The 20,440-nt window shown below is 38.5% G+C and overlaps 1 protein-coding gene across 2 annotated transcripts in view; it reads right to left on the bottom strand.

Annotated features, from left to right (window-relative positions):
* The window catches only part of TAB2 (TGF-beta activated kinase 1 (MAP3K7) binding protein 2), a 91,347-nt gene extending 71,219 nt beyond the window's left edge, over positions 1-20,128 (bottom strand). For both annotated transcript variants that reach the window (XM_030929407.1, XM_030929408.1), the window contains exon 1: positions 19,819-20,128. The gene's annotated coding sequence lies outside the window, so the exon portion shown is untranslated. The remainder of the gene's footprint in view (positions 1-19,818) is intronic.
* Positions 20,129-20,440: the final 312 nt, after the last annotated feature.

The following is a 20,440-nucleotide window of genomic DNA, read 5'->3' as shown; positions in this document are numbered from 1 at the left end:
GAATAAAAGTTTAACACAGAAAAAAATTAGCCTTATTACTTATGAATTGTAATGTAAATGCCTACAGTTATATAAAATATAAACAAAGCAATTAAACAAATTTCAAGAGTAATTATTGAGGGCAGGCATGGTGGCTCATGCCTGTAATCCCAGCACTTTGGGAGGCCGAGGCGTGTGGATCACCTGACTCAGGAGTTTTAAGACCAGCTTGGCCAACATGGCAAAATCCCGTCTCTACTAAAAGTACAAAAATTAGCTGGGCGTGGTGGTGCACACCTGTAGTCCCAGCTACTAGGGAGGCTGAGGCAGGAGAATCACTTGAACCTGGGAGGTGGAGGTTGCAGTGGGCCGATACTGCTCTTCGGCTACAACCCCCTCAGTGTGGTTTTCATTGCCTTCTCCAGTTTGGTTCCACTAGATCAGGGGTCATGAATCCCTTTAGCAGTCTGAAGAAAGCTACAGAGTCCCCCTCAGAGTGGTTTTAAATACATAAAATACAATACCTAGGATTATAAAGAAAACCAGTTTTACTAAAATATAGTTGTTTTTGAAAGTATAGTTTTAAATGCATAAAATAAAATATATATTACCAAGAAAACCAATTATACTGAAACAGTTATCAAGTGTTTTTAAAAACCTTGTATGTGATATATTTATACATATGCTTCTTTAGTAATACTTAATACAATAAAATCTAGCGGGAGTCTAATAAAAACCGTAATTCTGAAGTAGTAATATGCATAAAATATATTTAGAGATATCAACTGTAATCTGAAAATATCTGTGCTTTTTCTATTAGTAATAAAAAGATACAGGTACTGCTAATACTACTGTAGTCTGCCGCTTAAACTCTCATTAAAAGGAAATGCTAAAATTTCAGTTCAAAGTTAATGAAAATATAAAGATGTCATTTTTTCCCCTCATCTAAATGCATGCAGCCCTCTAAATTCTATTCCTGGATCCCTTCAGGGTCGTGCAGATTAAAACTACTCTATTAAACTCACCTGCTTCTATTTCCCAGCAGTCCCCACACCCTTAGGAATCTGGGCAGGCTTGTCTGAACATGTTCAACCCACACTTTCCTTTCTTTGCTTACTATGCTACTGGCCTTGCTTCGAATGTTATGTCTTCATCTAGAGGCTTATCAAAATCTTAACTACCTCTTCAAAACCAATTCCAATTTCACCTTCTACTTGAATTATTTTTATCCTGCTTCAGCCCACATGGATCTTTTCCTACTACTAATGTAGCTGCAGGTCAATGCTTTATGATTCAACATTTAATTATTTTCTTACATAGTTCTACTTCTGTGTCTCTACATGTAAGTTATAAGATCCCTGGAGACATGTGCTATGTGCTTATGTTTACAACACTGCCTATACACAATGTAGGCACATATAAAGTACTCAGCAAGTGCCCCCAATAAATCAAGCACAGAAGATCATCTGTTTGGCAACTTTCAGTACCAGAAAATACATCAAGATAAGCCAAAAGTTCCACTAAGGAGTTAAAACAGACATAAATTATGCTTATAGTTCACCTCTATCAGAACCTAGATACTCCTATTTAATTAAGAACCCAGAAGCTTATTTACTAGGCAGCAATGAATTCCAAGTAATAAATCAAGGAAGGAGCACTAAAGTCAGCACAAGACAATGATTCATTCCAAACATACTGGTTAAGCACTACTACATGCCAGGCACTGTTCTAGAGTCTATGATTCAGTTCTCATATAGCAACTTAGTGCCAGGCCTTGGACTAGAACCTGGGGTTCCTGACTCATTCTGAAGCTGTGAAACAAAAAATTATTTCTATCTTCCAGAAAAGGTTTATTATGCAGGGTAAAAGGGTGGGGAGGGGAGGAGGTGTTACTATCTCAGAAAGCAGCAAAGTATGTGAAACATTATAAAGAAATAGATTTGGAGCTATGAATATCTATATTTACCTACACACAATATATATAATATATTGTAAAATCTCTATAAAATCTCTAAAATAGATTTGGGGTAAGTTTCAATCATTTTATATACTTACTACCTAACTATACTAGATGAATGAGGTGTTACTCTGCTTATTAATAGTTGAACCACAAACACTTCATAAAATTGCATTTTTCTTCACAGAGCCCTGCCAAGTTGCTTCATTTATTTGATATAAAAATAAAACACTAGGCCAGGTATAGTGGCTCATAACTGTAATCCCAGCACTTTGGGAGGCCAAAGCAAGAGGATCACTTGAGCCAAGAAGTTCGAGACTAGCCTGTGCAACACAGCAAAACCTTGCCTCTACAAAAAAGTTAGAAAAAATAATATTAGCCAGGCATGGTGGCTGGTGCCTGTAGTCCCAGCTACTTGAGAGGCTAAAGTGGGAGGTTAAGGCTGAGCCCAGGAAGTTAAGGCTGCAGTGAGCTATGACTGTATCACTGCCCTCCAGCCTGGGTGACAGAGTAATACACTGTTTCAAATATATGTATGTATGTGTGTGTGTGTGTATATATATATACATAGACAAACTTTTCTACCAATTTCCTGGAGGGTGGGGTGGTAGTAATGATAGTAGTAGGTATTATTCTAAATAATCTTAATCTTTTTTCCCTGGGGAAACAGACCAAAAGAGGATAATGAGACTGTGGGTAGGAAATGAGGAATTGGTCTCCACACATTTCAAGCTCTACTGCTGACTGTGACTAAAAAAAATTACTTTTCCTAAAGGGAAGTTCTTAGACTAATAGCAATGGAATTCAGTGAGTGAGTGAGGGAGGGAGGCGGAAGGGAGGGGTGGGACTGCAGCAAGTAAACTAATAGCCTGACAATACCATGCTGGCAACCTAAAGTCATCTTGTCCAAAACTCAACTCACTGCCTCCTACTCACTAATGTATTTCTCTGTTAATTATAAATGACATGCTTCTAAAGCTAGAAACCTCAGAGTTCTCAATTCTTTTCCTCTCCACATATAATCAATGGCAAAGTGTCACTGATTACTCTCACAAAAATTTCTCTATTCCACCACAATGTCCTTGTTCAAGTATCTGTTACCTGGGCAATCACCTAACACCATAACCTCTTGTCTGACTGCTTGTTCTACTCTTAAAAAGTTTTTTTTTTTTTTTTTTTTAAGCGACAAGGTCTTGCTCTGTTTTCCAGGCTGGAGTGCTGTCGTGTAATCACAGATATGCAGCCTCAAACTCCTGGGCTCAAGCGATCCTCTCAACTCAGCCTCTTGAGTAGGTAGGACTACAGGTGCACCTTACCCGCACAGCTAGTTTTTTTATTTTTAGTAGAGATGGGGTTTTGCTATGTTGCCCAGGCTGGTCTCAAACTCCTGGCTTCAGTAATCCTCTTGCCTCGGCCTCTCAAGCCACTGGTATTACAGGCCTCATGCCTGGCTAAGCCTTTCTAAACTGTATTTCACAGTGATAACAAACTTGGCTAGCTTCCTAAAATACTGGCTGAATCATGTCACTTTCCTCCCTAAGAAAGGCAAGAGATTTTGTAGAGATAGGCTGTAGTGAGTTTCAGCAGAAGGTGTTGACACTGACGTAGGAAACAACGAAAAAAAGGCAAGAGAGAGGAGACCTGAGGATGAAGAATTTAGAATAAATCAGAAAAATTAGGCAGAGAAAATGCTGGGAAGAATGGTATCAAGAAAGCCAAATGAAGAGTTATAACAAAAATGATTATAAAGTTTAAAGTTTATTATTTTTATAATTTTATAGCAATAAATTTTCTATTAATAGCTTACATTTACTAAGTGCTAAGCACTAGGTCAAATGACTTACAATGCATTCATTCATTCTAATGCTCTCAATAATCATGTGAGGCAGGTACCTCTATATGAGACTCAGTTAACCACACAGTTCTGTCCTACTAGAAAAAGAATTATTTTATACAGTTCCCCTTCCTTAGTCTCTGAAATGCTTAATGCAAAGCACTTAAACATTCTTACTATGTTGGTGTCAACAATACCAGAGAAAGACATTCTTCTTACAAACTTCATTAATTTGCCATGGACTAACACAACATATGTATCTGTACACACATATAGACATATAGACACACACACACACACACACACACACACACACACACACACAATGGATCTGGAAATAAAAGAATATGTGGTTTTAAAAATACCGAATCTCCTAATATTTAAATCTGCATTGGAATAGTAAGGGCTAAGGGTATTTTTGTCTTGTAAAGCTCAAAAGTGAAGAGGTATATAAAAACACTGAAGAGAAACTTGGCCTATACATCTACCACCTACCTGAAAATGGGCAGAAGGACTGGGTAGAAGATAGTCGGATGAACATTCCTTTCTTTTAAAATGTGCACAAGAAATTTCCTAGGAGACATGCTATTATGGACTCAACTCTAAACCTAGCCAACTATTTGCAATGTGCACTCCATTCAACACAAGAAGTCTGGGCCAAAGTTCAGATGAATTTGCAGAAATCCATTACCACTAGGGAAAAGAGAAAAAAGAGAGGCAAAAATGTACGCCTCAGTAATCCTGGGTTGGGGATGCTGCTATGTATGGGTGCAATCTCTAGGGGTAGAATGCTTGTTTGGAAGCATCAGAAAGACATTCAGCCACAACCTGTACTCCAGAATCCCAAAAGCTCATTTACTTTCGAAAACGATCAGGTTTACTAGCTTTAAACTCTAGTAGTCTGTGTCCACTCATTCACAAATATTTACTGAGCACTCAAGTGCCAAGGTATCATACTCATGCTACAAAAACTGACATTTAGTGGGAGAAACTGAAAGGTAAACAGATAATTAGAATACAACATGGTAATCTTGCAATGGGGGTAAATAAAACAAAGTGCTAGAAAGATATAAATTATCAATAAGGAAATATTATTGGAGTTAATAATCAGTTACAACAGAAAAAACTTGTGGCATTTTAAAAATTTTCCAAATTACATTAATTTAAAGTAAACATGGTCAGAGCAGGACTCAGAAGACATATCTTTCTACAAATTCTCTGTGACTAAGACTGACCTGCTCCCTTTACTGATGTATTTCTGGCCTAAACCTCTCCTTGCTAGCTATTTTACATTCTTGTTTTTCATCTTTATTTTTCATGTATCTCTCTGGCTGTTTTTATCTATAAGATAAATGTTGCCACAGAAAGTCATTCGGGCACTTAATAACAGTGTCAAACCCTTTCTTTCCACAACATGTAGTTACTTCATTTTATAAAGATTTAGGGCAAAGCTCTAAAAATTAGGAAGATACCATTAGATGACCACTATTACAGCCATTTACCTATCAAATAAGTATGATTAAGAACATATTAAATATACATCCCCAAATCACCTCCCAATCCCATAATTTCTGTTGCATTTCATGTCACATACACAGCAGAACTAATCCAAATTTTCACAAAGCTCTTTCACATGTTAGAAGAGTCTGGCTTTTTGCTAATAAATCCGAAATTACAGTAACTAGAAAGCAGTCACAGGTATAGTTTTAAACAAATACCACTGTAACTTCTTTCACATCAACTCCACTGATACTCCCAAATTCATATTTTTAGTCGGAATCTCTTGCCTGAATTCCATTATATTGAATGAATTGCCTAGTTGATATCACCGGTTATATGTCTAAAAGGCATTTCAAAGTTAACACGTCCAAAAAAAAGGCTCCTGATTGCTCAATCTAAACTTGCTACTTTACCACGCTCCCAAACTGAGTCAATGGCAACTCCATACTTCCAACTGCTTGCGCCAAAAATCTCGTCATCCTTGAATTCTCTCTTATGCCTCAGATCCAATTCATCAGCAATTCTTTCCCACACAGAGTTTGAAACATATCCAAAATTTGATCTGTTCTCACCCTTTCCTATTACTGTCCTGGTCCCAGCCACCATCCTCTCTTATCTAGAGTATGACAATAATTTCTAATATATTTTCCCTGTTTAAATCTTTGCTCTATCTCCAAAGTCTACTCCACACACAACAGAGTGAATATTTAAAAAGGTAAGTTACCACTAGTTACCAGCTTAAAGAAGAAAAGCCATATGACCATATCAATTGATGTAGAAAAAAAAGCATTTGACAAAATTGAAGACCTACTCATGATAAAAACACTTAACAAACTAGGAATAAAAAGGGAATTTTCTCAACTTGAAAAACAGCATCTACAAAAAACCTACAGCTAACATATACTTAATGGTGAAAGACTGAATGTTTTTCCACTAAGATCAGAAACAAGCTTGTCAGCTCCCACCACTATTATGAAACAGCATTGCAAGTAGCAGAGCAAGAAAAGGAAATAAAAGGCATACAGATTGGGAAGAAAAAAATGTAAATAACTGTCTCTATGCACAGGCACATCACAAAACCCAAGGAATCTACAAAATAAACCTCCTAAAACCGCTAATTTAGTAAAGTCTCAGAATATAAGGTCCACTCACAGAAATCAACCAACCATACTGCCACATATCAGACATGAACAATTGGAAATCAGAATTGAAAACACAGTATCACTTACAATTGTTCTAAAAAATATACATCTAGGTATAAATCTAACAAAATATGCATGGGATTTTTATGCTAGAAATGAAAAAATGCTGACAAAAGAAATAAAAGAATTAAATAAGAGACATACCATGTTCATGGATTGAAGATTCAACAAAATAAACATATCAATTTCCCCGAAACTGACATTGTTATAGATTCTAAATTTCACATGGATAGGAACTAGAATAGCTAAAGCAATTCTGAAAAGGGAGAATGAAGTTAGAGGAATTTCACTATCTAATTTTAAGACTTACTATATAGTTATAGTAATCAAACAGTGTGGTATTGGTGGAGGGACAGGCACAAAGATCAATGGAACAGAACAGAGAATCCAGAAATAGATCCTCACAATTATGACCATCTGATTTTTGACAACGGTACAAAAGCAATTCAATAAAGGAAGGATAGTCTTTTTTCTTTGGGACCTAAGGTTAGCCAGTGTTCTCAGACTTGACAAGAAAGGCACAATCCATGAAAGAAAAAATGAATAAAATGAACTTCATCAAAGCTAATTTTTTTTCCTGCTCTGCAAAAGACCCTGTTAAGAGAATATAAAGACATGCCACATACTAGGAGAGAGTATTTGTAAATCACACATTCAACAAAGGACTTGGATCTAGAATGTGTAAAGAACTCTCTAAACTCAACAAGAAAACTAAACAATTCAATTAGAGTATGAGCAAAAAGGTTTGAACACATTTCACCACAGAGGATACGTAGACAGCAAAGCAGCACATGAAAATAAGTTCAACATCATTAGCCATTAGGGATATGCAAATTAATGGTCACTACATACTATTAGACCGGGTGAAATAAGAAATACTGACAATACTAATGCTGGGGAAGATGCAGAGAAACTGTAGGTTTCTCACCTACTGGGGGTGTGAATGTAAAATGGTACAGCTACTCTGGAAAAGTCTGGCAGTTTCTTATTTAAACATACATTTATCACACAACCCAACAACTGCACTCTTGGGAATTTACCCTACAGAGATGAAAACGTATTTTCACATAAAATCCTGTAAAAGCTGTTCACAGCAGTTTTATTTTTACAACCCAAAGTTGGAAATTCCAAAGTCAAATTGTGGTACATCCATACAATGGTAAACTCTGTAGCATTAAAAAGGAATGAACTATTGATACATGCAACAATTTGGAAGGATCTCAAGGGGATTATATTGAGTGAAAAAAAGCCCATCTCCAAAGGTAACATCATGTACGATTTCATTTATGTAACATTCTTTAAGTGACAATTACAGTGATAGAGAACAGAAGCAGGTAAGTGGTTGCCAGGAGTTAAGGCTGGAAGGAAAGGTGAAACTTAAGGGGTAAAACAAAGGAATATCTTTATGATGAAACAGTTTTAAAACCTAATTGTGAAGGTCACATGAATTTATACATATACATAATAATGTTACAAAACCACACACATACAAATGCCAAGAAATAATGTTCTAAAAAGTGAGGCGGGAAAATATAAATTAGATTTTATCTTAAAGCCCTTTGGTGACTTCTTACCCCATCCTGAGTAAAATCTAAAGTCCTTATCACAATCCAAACACCTTACATGAACAGCATACAAAGTTGGGTATCATCTACCCTACTTCCTCCCTACAACCCCGCTCAGCTCCAATTATATTTGCCTTCCTGCTCTTAGAAGATGGCAAGCACATCCCACTTAAAGGCCACTGCATTTGCTACTGCCTCTATTTTCATTCATGTACCTGCTCAAATGTTATCTAGTCAGAGAAGCTTTCTCTAATCTCCTCCATATAAAGTGAAGTCTTCTTCTTTCACCCTCCATAGAACCTTAAAATCAACAAACAGAACTCAAACGTCTTCCTCACCTGTTGCAACCCTGGTCTGTTACGTATTGGTGAATATCACCATCACAACTATGCACCCAGGAACTCAAGCCAGGGCATGTGCGATCTTCACTGCTTTACTTCACATTCAGTATTTCCTTCTCAAACACGTTACCTATACTTCTTAATTACCCCATTATCAGTGCCTTAGTTCGAGTCCTAATCAACTCTCAAATAGATACTTATAGGCCTGCCTCTTCCTCCCAAGCCTGGCTCTTTTCTAAAGTATTTTGTGCACTACAGCCAGAGAATCTTTTTAGAATGTTAATTTAAGAACTTGTCTTCCATCATTTGAAGGATGAAGTCAAATCTCCTTTATGGAGTATACAGACATCTTAATGTTCTTTTTTCTAATTTTCCACCTCACTTTCAGCTAACCCACCACTGGTACCTAATGCACTGTAGAACTACTCACAGTTACAGTGTACATGTGGACCTTCCTACCTCCATCCTTCATGCATGGTGTTTCTCCGTCTAAAAAGACCTCTCTATCTGCAACCTGTAACTCTCTTCCTTGCCTATCTGATACACACTCAGATTAAGTATCACCTTTCCTAGGAAGATTTCCCTGTCATATCCTTTCATCCTTTACTGAACAGGAGATACTGCCTAATCCTTATCCATAGGAGATACTACCTCCTATGGATTCCTAAAGTATTTTATGTTTAACCCTGTCACAGCATTTGTCACAGTATATCACATGCGTTTGTATATATGTCTCTTAAGGACAAGAACTGTATCTTACACATCTGTCCACCCCTTTGACCTAGCAAAGTACAGGCACACAGTAGGAACTCAAAACTATTGGATAAGTAAGGTAGTTTGAATAATAAGGAATGTAGAGGCCGGGTGCAGTGGCTCACGCCTGTAATCCCAGCACTCTGGGAGGCCGAGGCGGGCAGATCACGAGGTCAGGAGAGAGAGACCATCCTGGCTAACACAGTTTTGAAACCCCGTCTCTATTAAACATACAAAAAATTAGCTGGGTGTGGTGGCATGCGTCCATAGTCCCAGCTACTTGGGAGGCTGAGGCAGGAGAATGGCTTGAACCTGGGAGGCGGAGGTTGCAGTGAGCTGAGATTGCACCACCGCACTCCAGCCTAGGGGACAGAGCAGACTCCATCTCAAACAAACAAACAGAATGTAGAGATGAGACATAATGGAAGAATGAGTAAGGCAAGATTTCTTGGGTTAGACAGCTATTCTGCATAAGCATGTCATAGAGAACATATGAAATATGCTCTATGGAGTTTCTGTTCTTTTGATAATGTTATATTCTATAAAAGTTGATGTACTGATAAATAGTTTGGTTTGGTTAAGATCACCACTTCAATCTTCCCATGAACTAATTACCTTCAATAAGAGTACTTAACTTCTTGCTCCACTTGTAAAATTACAGCAATGGCTCTATCATCCTTTAAATGTATGGCATTGTTCATGAGGGGAAATATCTCATGAGGAGAATGAGTATGTCTCATGCAGGCCAAACAATTACCTTAGCTAGACAAATCTCAAAGGGCATTCAACATGTGTCAATGTACTTTTATATGCAAAAAAGCAGAATCGTCATATGTGGAAGTGGGAATTTTCTTCTGAAATCCCCATTTCCATGTGCTTATATTTCCATTTCCTATAAAATCATCCTAAGAGTAGCAAACAGTACTTCAGGTACATGCTAAGCATAGGGTAAACAGTAACAGTTCCTCTCAACGCAAATTATAAAATATCTGTATTTCTAGCAACTTTTACTTGACATGGATCCCTTGGATGGTTCCTTGAGCACATTTTCTCACAATTCTAAACTACCTAACTGTGACACCTACATATATCTGCAACATACAGCTGCTTAACTTCTGAAGAGCAGACGCTCATGTTTGTCAGGTCACTAATTGCCTTTTAAAAATTAACCAAGTTGCCAGGTTCAGTGGCATGCCATACATAGTCCTAACTACTCGGGAAGCTGAGGCAAGAGGATGGTTTGGGCCTAGGAACTGAGACCAGCCTGGGCAACATAACGAAATCCCTATTTCTAAATAAATAAATAATAAATCAATAAAATTAACCAAGCAACTATGCCATAATTTGTGCTCAATGAATTAAAAGGAACTATGTCCTAAATTTAATCTGTCCTAAATTTTTAAAAAACAACCATCTTGCCTATTTTTTATAATGATGACAACACTAACAGAAACCTACAACCAGGAAATGCTAGTATAACAGAAAAGTGTAAAAGACAAAATAGTCCACAGGATATCAAGAATGTGGAAGCAAATATCTATATAATAGGCTTTATACCACAGATCTGAATATTAATATTTAAAGGGCAGTTTCTCCCAGTTAAATTTTTATACAAGTATTAGCTCTGCTGAACATAAGATAAACTCTTGCAAACTACAAAAAAGCAAAATTAATTTGCTGACCTAATTATTACTGATATTAAGTGACCTATCCAAAAGGATTTGAAAATGTTAGGTTTTCTAAATAATGGCATTTCATCAAAACAAAAATAAAACTTCTGTGCATAATACTTCACTCTGCATGTCGACTTTTCCAACAGCAAAAGCTAAAAACCACTTAAAAAAACATGGCTGAGGCTGGGCGCGGTGGCTCACACCTGTAATCCCAGCACTTTGGGAGGCTGAGGCGGGCAGATCACCTGAGGTCAGGAGTTCGAGACCAGCCTGGCCAACATGGTGAAACCCCATCTTTACTAAAAATACAAAAATTAGCCAGGCATGGTAGTGGGTGCCTGTAATACCAGCTACTCAGAAGGCTGAGGCAGGAGAATGGCTTGAACCCAGGAGGCAGAGGTTGCAGTGAGCTGAGATTGTGCCACTGCACTCCAGCCTGGGCAACAGAGCAAGATTCCATCTCAAAACAAAACAAAACAAAACAAAACAACAACAACAACAACAACAACACACACACACAAGGCTGAAAAGACCAACATGTACCTTACAATTCTTTCTGCCATGATAACACGTCATTTATCCAATGATTAACGGTTCAATCTCCTGTTTGTGCTTCTGGTTTTATTTTACAGATTGCACAAAAACTGCACATGTGTAAGATTAAAGAGTATTACCTCTAGGCTAAGAGATTTCATGTATATACGTTACAGAATGTTCTAAGCCTATGAACTTAATAAAACGCAATGAGTTTTTTTGTTTTTTTTTTTTGAGATGGGGTCTTGCTTTGTCACCCAGGCTAAAAATTTTTGTCTCAATCTACTGAGTAAACCAGTGTACCTGCTGTAGACTATTTTGCTGTAATAATCAGTATTGAATGCTATTTGTGTAACTAACATTTTAACATAATAATACCATTTGTTTACTCTTCCTGGTACTATAGTAATACAGATAACTTATTACCAAAATATAAATCCATTGCTATAATGTTAAAACAGACTGGGTGTGATAGCTCACACCTGTAATCCCAATATTTAGGTAGGAGGCCAAGGCAAGATGATTGCTTGAACCTAGGAGCTCCAAACCAGCCTAAGCAAAATAGGAAGAACTCTCCTTAACAAAAAATACAAAGTAAGCTAAGCATTGTGGTGCGCATCTGTAATCCCAGCTACTCGGAAAGCTGAGGTGGGAGGATCGCTTGAGCCTGGGAGGTCAAGGCCTCAGTGAGCTGTGGTTGTGCCCCTGTAGTCCAGCCTAGGCAACATAGCGAGACATTCTCTTAAAACATAAATATAATAGGAAAGTACACAGATCAAGTGGCACAAGTTTTGTAGTATCATATTAAACCTCGTATTTGAGGTGTTTTCAAAATCTTATCCATGCCAATTTTCTAATGCTTTTCCTACAAAGAACTATATTATAGATTTGTGGACTAATTTCAAATCGAAAATGCAGCTTTTCCCACAGGAATAGGCAAGAAAAATACAAATAATTAATAATCCGCATGTTTACTTTGTAGTTAAAAAAATAATGGTGATGTTCTGTTTGTTTCATCTTTGGTCTAAGGAGTTACAGTAAATTAAAAAGTATAGAAATTCTTTTTCATTATATATGTTGAGGAAAAATGAAGTGGACAGATACCTTAAAGAAAAAACCTAACAAAGCAAAATTCCAAATGTAAAATTACTTCCCACTATTTAAGCTACATATCCTAATGTAACTAGAACAAGAATTCACCTGTTCTATGAAAGGCAGGTAATACTATATCCATTTTTCTGAAGAAAACTCCTTGGCTCAGAGACTGTGAATGATGCCTAAAACCACATAGCTACAGTCAGCAACAGAACTCAGATTTGAACTTGGGCTCATATGATTTTAAAGCCCAGAGCTTTTCTTATTATACTTCACTGACTCCCAACATGGTAAAATTAAGATATTTAGTTAAAGCGGTGGGGGCTGAGAAGCTGACAAATTAACAAAGAGATCAACTCAAAATCAAAAGCAGTATTTTCCTAGCCTGGGCAACAAAGGGAGATCCTGTCTCTACAAAAAATTTTTAGAAATCAGCTGGGTGTAGTGGCGCACACTTGTTGTCCCTGCTACTCAGGAGGCTGAGGTGGGAGGAAGGCTTGTGCCCAGGAGTTTGAGACTGCAGTGAGCTATGATTGTGTAACTGCACTCCAAAGGAATATTTTACACAGTTTAAAACCAGGTAAAGTCTCTTCTACCCCATGGCCCCAGTTCGTATCAGAATTACTGCTTTTGTTGATTTCTCTGACTAAACAAAACTTGCCTGGCCTGAGGACAATGTTCTGTAAGGTCAAGTTGCCGAGTTCAAGTTTTCATTTGCATTAGCAAGTATTTTCTCTCATTGATGAGGAATGGAAAGTCACTCCCCTGAACTGCCACTGGCTCTATACTGATGAGCCAAGCAGTATCTTTGGCCACTGGCAAACCGACAGGAAGCAAACTTGTGATGTGCTCAATTTTGCTAACATTAAAAAGGTAAACATTAAGATATTAAATGTCAAAAATAATTTTCCTTAATATCAATGTGAGAGTAAAACTTTAAGCTAAAATTCAAAATATGAATAATATTATTTAATGATTCAGATGATGGTTAATAAACTGGGGAATACAAATTTACAGAGCAAAAATTACTCTTTCACACACACTTAAATACATTATTTTAGACAAGTCTACTATTAACAATCGGCATTCACATATTTCTACCAAAATCTCTGCTAAAATCCCCATTCCTATACTCTTGCTGCTTCCTTCTCTCTCTCTCTCTCTCTCTCTCTCTCTCTCTCTCTCTGTCTCTCTCTCTCTCTCTGTCTCTCTCTCTGCAGGACCTTTCCAACCTCTACTTTATTATCTGGCTTCTGTGACTTGTACTAGGAGCACCGGTACTAGGCCGGTTTTTGTTTTTCTTGTTAAGTGAAACAAGAATTCCATTTTCTTTTAACAAGGCAATTAAAATACTACAAATTCTTATACTGCTCTTGTCTCTTGTACTTGTTGGAGGCAAATCAGACTTCCTTTCTGAAGCCACTCAAACTGACACCTTGTAGGAATTATTTCTGTCCTGTAGTATTGTTCAAAACAAGCAAAGAAAGAAAAAAATTACAAGAGTATAAAATGTTCAGTTGTATGTATTTCTATCTGATTTCTAAAATAGTAATGTGGCACACCAAATACTAAAATGAAATACTTTTCACCCTATTTGTTCATATTCAAATATAAAGCACATGATACATGCTTTGTCGGGAACTTTTTAAAAATCCAAGAAATATTTTGGGTAAAAGACTAAAAGCCTCAGAACTTGACAGAAGACTTAAGTTTGGGGAAAGCTAAAATTATTATTCTTTAGGTGGAGGATAACTTACAACAGAACAGGAAAGAACTGACTGGTACTAAGATTTAAGCATCTTAAGAATGGTTACTGTGAAGATGGGAGGTGGGATGCTGGTGGACGTTTTCACTTTTCAGTGAAAACACCAGTATTTCCTGCATCACAGGAAATATTGTAAGTAAATGACCAAGCTATTTAATCCATAAAGCCAGGACAAATCTACACTTTCATGAAATTATCTTAAAAAGATAAGGTAAACTTGTTCTTTAACAGTTAAGAGCAAATAATTATTCATGAATTTTCTTCCACTGTTTTAAAAACTTCTGTATTACTTTTTCACTTTGCTGCCAACAACATCATAGAAATAGGTTAATGAAGACTAATCTAGCTACAAATAATTGATTTCTTCCCCTCAATTTCTAGAATATTTTTTGAACTTTTGGCTAGATTCAAATAATAGCATTTAAAAGACTTTGCATAATAATATCTTGTCAGTGCTTAAAATTAAAAGTAGAGATTCCAGTGCAGCCACTTTTCAGACTCAGGAGTTTACTACAAAAAGAGCTGTAATCTACGAAAAATGATCACTAAGAACCATTCAACATTTAACACACAGTATTTCTTGAGCTCTTAACTACAGGACAAGCACTGAAACTAATGTGAAGTAAAGACTGAAAGGAAGACATGTTTTGCCCTTGAGGTGCTGTTTCGTGATCTTCCAGTCTAAACACGAAAATAAGTATTGCAACTTGCATGGTTATTCCACTTTTCCTCAAAAATCCCATTCACAATTTGAGTTATTTTATCTTTGCAAAAACGTTCCTTAATAATTTATATAACAGATTCTTCGAATTAACAAGTAAAATAATGACAAAAAGCAAACATTTACTCTATACTTACTATGTGCCAGGCACTGTACTAAATATTTTTAAAGTATTTACATGAATTGGAACTTTATACAATATTTGTTGTTTACTTGTTAAAATGCTGAGATACAGCTCATCAACATATTCAACAAGATATGACACAATGTTCCTTCACCAGAAAAAAAAAGATATCATATCCATTTTACACAGAGGAAAACAAGCTCAGAGAAGCTAATGAATTGTAACTGGTCCCAAACCTAGTGGCAAAGCTAGTAAGTGGCAAAATCAGGATTCAAAATTCCAATTTTCTATCCAGCCATAAAATAGTTTTCTGAAGTACTAACAATAGGAATCATGGTTGAAACTCTAACTTTGAAGTACAAATATAATTGTGTTCTGAAATTTGAAGTGTATTCTTAAAGCAAAAAAAATTTTATGTATGGGATAGGTTTTGCTTTTTGAAATCAAGGATAATACCCATTACATAGCTTTTAAAAAGATCAGTAAGTAATGTTCATTCCCTAACTCCCTTTTCTGTTTTATTTTTCCGCACAGTACTGTTTTCTCCCAGGCATATCACACTGTACTCATTTATTAAGTCTTTTACCACTAAATGTAAACTATATGAAAACAGCTATTTTTATCTGTTCTTCAATACAGCACCTCCAGCATCTGGAAGAGTCCCTAGCACGTAATAAGTGCTCAATAAATATTTTTGAAATGAAGAAAAGCTTGGCACACAGTAGGCATTCAATAAATATTAGTTCCTTTCCCTTTATTATGCAGGATATCAATCCCTGGGTATCATATTCTTAACTGGTATATGTGATTAGAAATTAAATAAAATTTCTTACTAAAGTTTTACATTAAACATGAATAAGGCAAATCAAAAAGTCACATTCAGCAAAGCCTCATTTATGAAGCATAAAGGTAAGGGGGTGTATGTAAATTAAATTTTGAACAAATGCACTTTTAAGTGCCAAAACTTTAATCAATTTTCATAGACATCTTTTATTCATATAAACATACACAATTTTACTTTGTGATAATTCTGACTTGGATGTCCTGAAACATCACTCATCAGCTGACACTTCTCACTGTGCTCATTCCTTCAGGAATAGGAATAAACATATTCTGTAAAATGAGCCAATAAAAATCCAAGTAAAATGCATAACCTCAATGTAGGAGCTGTGTGATCATTATTCTGGCATCTTTTTCTTTTCTTAGGAGGCTGAATGAATGTAGGTAAAGTACCACTTGCTAGTAAACAGGCTGTTTTGAGAGACGGGATACTTAGAAAAAGATAGCACCCTCTTAGCAATCTCTAATTCCTTAGTTTTATCAAGATCAGTCAAGTTTAGTGATTAACTAAAGAAAACATAAAAAGTATAACTCCTAAGAGTACTTACTCAGGTTTTTTAGCTTTCTGAGTAAGCAGCCTCCTTGATTTTTTAGGACCAGAATAATAAGAAACAAAATGTTAAAATACTTTAAGTATACTGGAAATATGAGCCAGAGGCAAAAACACATGAATATGCATACATTTAAATTTCATATAATTTCAATGTTTCCAAATTCTTATCATTTTAATACAGAGGGTTTTAAATAAGATGACATATAGAGAGTGCCAGAACCTATGAAACGGTTCAGAGACAATCTCCTTCGTACAGTTCAGCATGATCATTTTCCTGTGCTTGGCAGCCACCGCTGCCCATATCTCCACATTCCTAGCTGCCTAAAACTTTTCATCTAATTCTCTGCTGGCATCTTATCCTCTGTTTCTCTTCCTTATTACTGTTTTGCCCAATCTTCACATGTACCTCTGTTACTACCTCATAATCCTTCTATTCTAGAGAGACCCAATATTAGATCAAATAAAGATGACATAAGTGAAACAAAGGAAAAGTGCTACTAGTGTTCTGGGTCATGGGAACCTGGCCAGAGAGAGATATAATGGAATTACAATTTTGATTTTTCAATTACAGTTTAATTTATGAACTTTATATATTGAAAAGATTATCAGGAACTTCCCCCAAAATATCTATAACAAGGCAAAAATTCTAAAATATGATAAAAAATAAACTTTTAGTCTTGATCTGCTTATATAACTAAAAAAAATGCTGTTTTAGAAAATAGACATTCCTCAAGGACTTTTTTTGCAAGTAACTCATAAAGTAAAATAGCCTACATTATACTTACTTTTCAAAATGCAGTATGTTCACAGATACATATATGTACATTTCATTTTAAACAGTATTTTATGAAAACAAATTTTCCTTACTGGGAAAACTATGGATGTAGAATAAACTATTTCTGTCAAGACACAAATGTAATAAGACATTTACCCAAGTGTAAGATGTTGTTAATATTAAAGAAGCAATTCTCAATACTGACCTAAGTGGGGATCTGCTTACGTAACTGCGGAGTTTAAAAACCTCACTTCATTAGGTGTCTGGGAGGCCGAGGCAGGTGGATCAGCTGAGGTCAGGAGTTCGAGGCCAGCTGGGCCATCACGGTGAAACCTCGTCTTTACTAAAAATACAAAAATTAGCCGGACGTGGTGGCGGGCGCCTGTAATCCCTGCTACTAGGGAGGCTGAGGTGGGAGAATCGCTTGACCGGAGGCGGAGGTTGCAATGAGTCAAGATCGCACCACTGCACTCACTCCAGCCTGGGCGACAGAGCGAGACTGTCTCAAAAAAAAAAAAAAAAAAAAAAAAAGAAAACAAAACAAAAAAAATTGTTTCCCAGTCTTAGCAATACCCTCAGCTGAAGGCAAGTGCTTTTTTTCCATTAAATAGAGGACCAAGTGTAAGTGTGATTTCAATCAAATGTGATTAAGTTAAAATTTATTTTTCAGAAAACACGTATTTGATGAGGTTCTCATTATTTTACCCAATTCTTAATGAGTCACTAAAGCACACGTTCTACTATGGAACAGTTAACTGAAGGGGATTCAATAGTAGCATTTCATTGGTGTCCTTAAGAGAATACTTTTAAACTCAGGAAAAGTTATTTGATGCACACAAGAGAAAAAAGAAATAATGGAGTATATGCAAGGGATAACTTATTCATCTATAATTGATATATTCAACTTTTAGTTTGATTCTTGAAAGATTTAAAACTTACGCACCCTCTATTAGAAACTGATTAGACTTATGAGGGAAAAACCCAAACAGAAGTTCTGAATCACTGGAATTTTTGTTCTATTTCCTGTTAACACATTGATAGTACCATCGTTCAACATATTCGTTCCATACATGTTTTTTAAAAGCAGTAGAATCCTTAAACTGTACCCTAATTTAGCCTATAGCTCACGTATCTAACAATTCTTCCCATTGTTTCTAATTAAAATGCTCAGCCAAAGCATACAATAAAAGAAAAACAAGTCTTCCTTTATTACAAACTGCCATGGTTTCAAAATTTAAAGTTTCAAACCGTCAAAGTTTAAAATCGTGATTTCATTGTTACAAAGAATGCAAAGATATTTTTGAAAAGGTGTCAATACTCTGCTACTGTATGAAGAGTGTAGTAAGCAGAAGTGGAAAAAAATGAAAGCAATTCATTTTTTTCTATTCCATGCCCACCAAATTTCCCGGCCCAATCTGGAATTGCATAATGATCATCATCATCTTTAGAGTATGCTAAAGCGGAAACGAAATTCCTTTTCTAAAATGGGAATCAATCTGATCCCCAAATTAAGACACTTTACAAACTTACCTAAAACAGACAAAATGGATGCAAAATTATATTGCCGTACAGTTGCTCTGAATACGATCTTAGCGTTCAAGAACTTTCCAATGAATAAGGGCACTCAACAGCCTACACTGGGGGCCTGAATTTCATGAACTACGGAGAAACCCCTGTGAAGCTGCGAACTCCCTCCACTCTCCTGGAAACCCCTCTTATCAGAAACATTTGAAGAATTTATCCACAACAATTAACCTGACTTGAAGAATGGAAACCTAACATCTCAAATATACTATATATGGAATGAAACATGGCCAAACACATAAATACAAACTCACACACACGGTCTCTGACACTTTGGTGTACAACTCTGCCCGAACATCTCACAGCATCAGCAACAGAAAGATCCACCTGTCACCTGTTAGGCACCGCCAAGAGACCCTTGCAGCCTCCCTGCCTCAACCACAATCATAGGGTTTGAGGTTGATGGGACAGAAAACTAGAAACATCCAGTGAGATCTAAGGGGCCACATATTCACAGCAAGGCTTGCCCCCCACTTCAAAGAGCTGCAGAAAACCAAGATCGGCAAGGGAACGATGTTCTCCCCCTCGCCCGACCCCCACATAACTGCCCCGTGTCTCTCCCCCAAAACCCCCGCCCCTAAATTATCTTTAACTAGACCTCCGCTCCCCAAAAGGAGATTTTTCCTCCCCCGCCCCCACCTCACACATGCCTGGGGGCGGGTCGGGGGCGCCGACGCAGGGAGGTGCCCTCCCCAGCCCCTTGGGCCCTCCCCCACCCCGGGCTCTCCCCGGCGCACGATTCCAATGAAGCTCCCCCTCCCCCCTGCACGGACGCCCCGGAGCCCAGGCCCGGCCCGATGCTCCCCACCCCCACCGGACTGGGGGACTCAGGGGGCCTTCCTCTCCGTCTCGCCACTGGGGGAAGGAAAGAGGCGGAGGGAGGAAAAGTGTGAGTTAGAAGCGGACGCCCCGCACGGGCCTCGCGAGGCGGCAGAGCCCCTTCCACACGGAGGGGGGTGCGGGGCGATGAGGGGAGAGCCGGGCTGGGGATCCCGCCGAGGCCCGGCAGCGCTGTCCGCTTACCCTTCGCCGCCGCCGCTTCCCCCTCCTCCTCCTCGGCCGCCGCCGCCGCCTCTCCCACTAGGGCAGCCGTCTCCACCGTCGCCGCCGCCGCCTCCGCCACCACGGCCGCCGCCAGCGCCGCCGCCGCCTCCGGTTCCACCCGGCAGGGGGGACACCTCAGCCCTCCCTCCCTCCCCGCTCAGCCCCCTCCGCTCGCCCGCCGCCGCCAACTCCCTCCGGCCGCCGCCGCCGCCACCGCTCCTGGCTGAGGGGGAGGGGAGGGGGTCGGGCTGGGTCGCCCCGCCGGCGGCTGCAGCAGATCAAAAACGACGGCTGGGCGGCGTCGCCGCTCCCCGATCCTCGGCTCCGGCTCGCTCGGCCTCCCCACCTCCCTCTGCCCCCACCCCCCTCGCGCTCGCCTGCCCTCCCCCCACCCCCCCAGCTCTCGCTCGCTCTCGCCGCGGCTCTGCCAGCCCAGTCCAAATCAAAATACTGTCACACAATATGGCGGCGCGGCGGCCGGCAAACACCGCGAGATCTGCGGCCGCGGCTGAGGCGGCGGCTGTGACGAGGCCTCCCCTAGCCGAACGGCGGGGGAACGACCGGCGGCGGCGGCGGCCCGGGGATGCTCTTCCTCCGCCCC

Source organism: Rhinopithecus roxellana, chromosome 4, assembly GCF_007565055.1.
Source record: "Rhinopithecus roxellana isolate Shanxi Qingling chromosome 4, ASM756505v1, whole genome shotgun sequence".
Lineage (NCBI taxonomy): Eukaryota > Metazoa > Chordata > Mammalia > Primates > Cercopithecidae > Rhinopithecus > Rhinopithecus roxellana.
The sequence above is the reverse complement of the archived record's forward strand: the minus strand, read 5'-3'. Positions and strand labels throughout refer to the sequence as shown.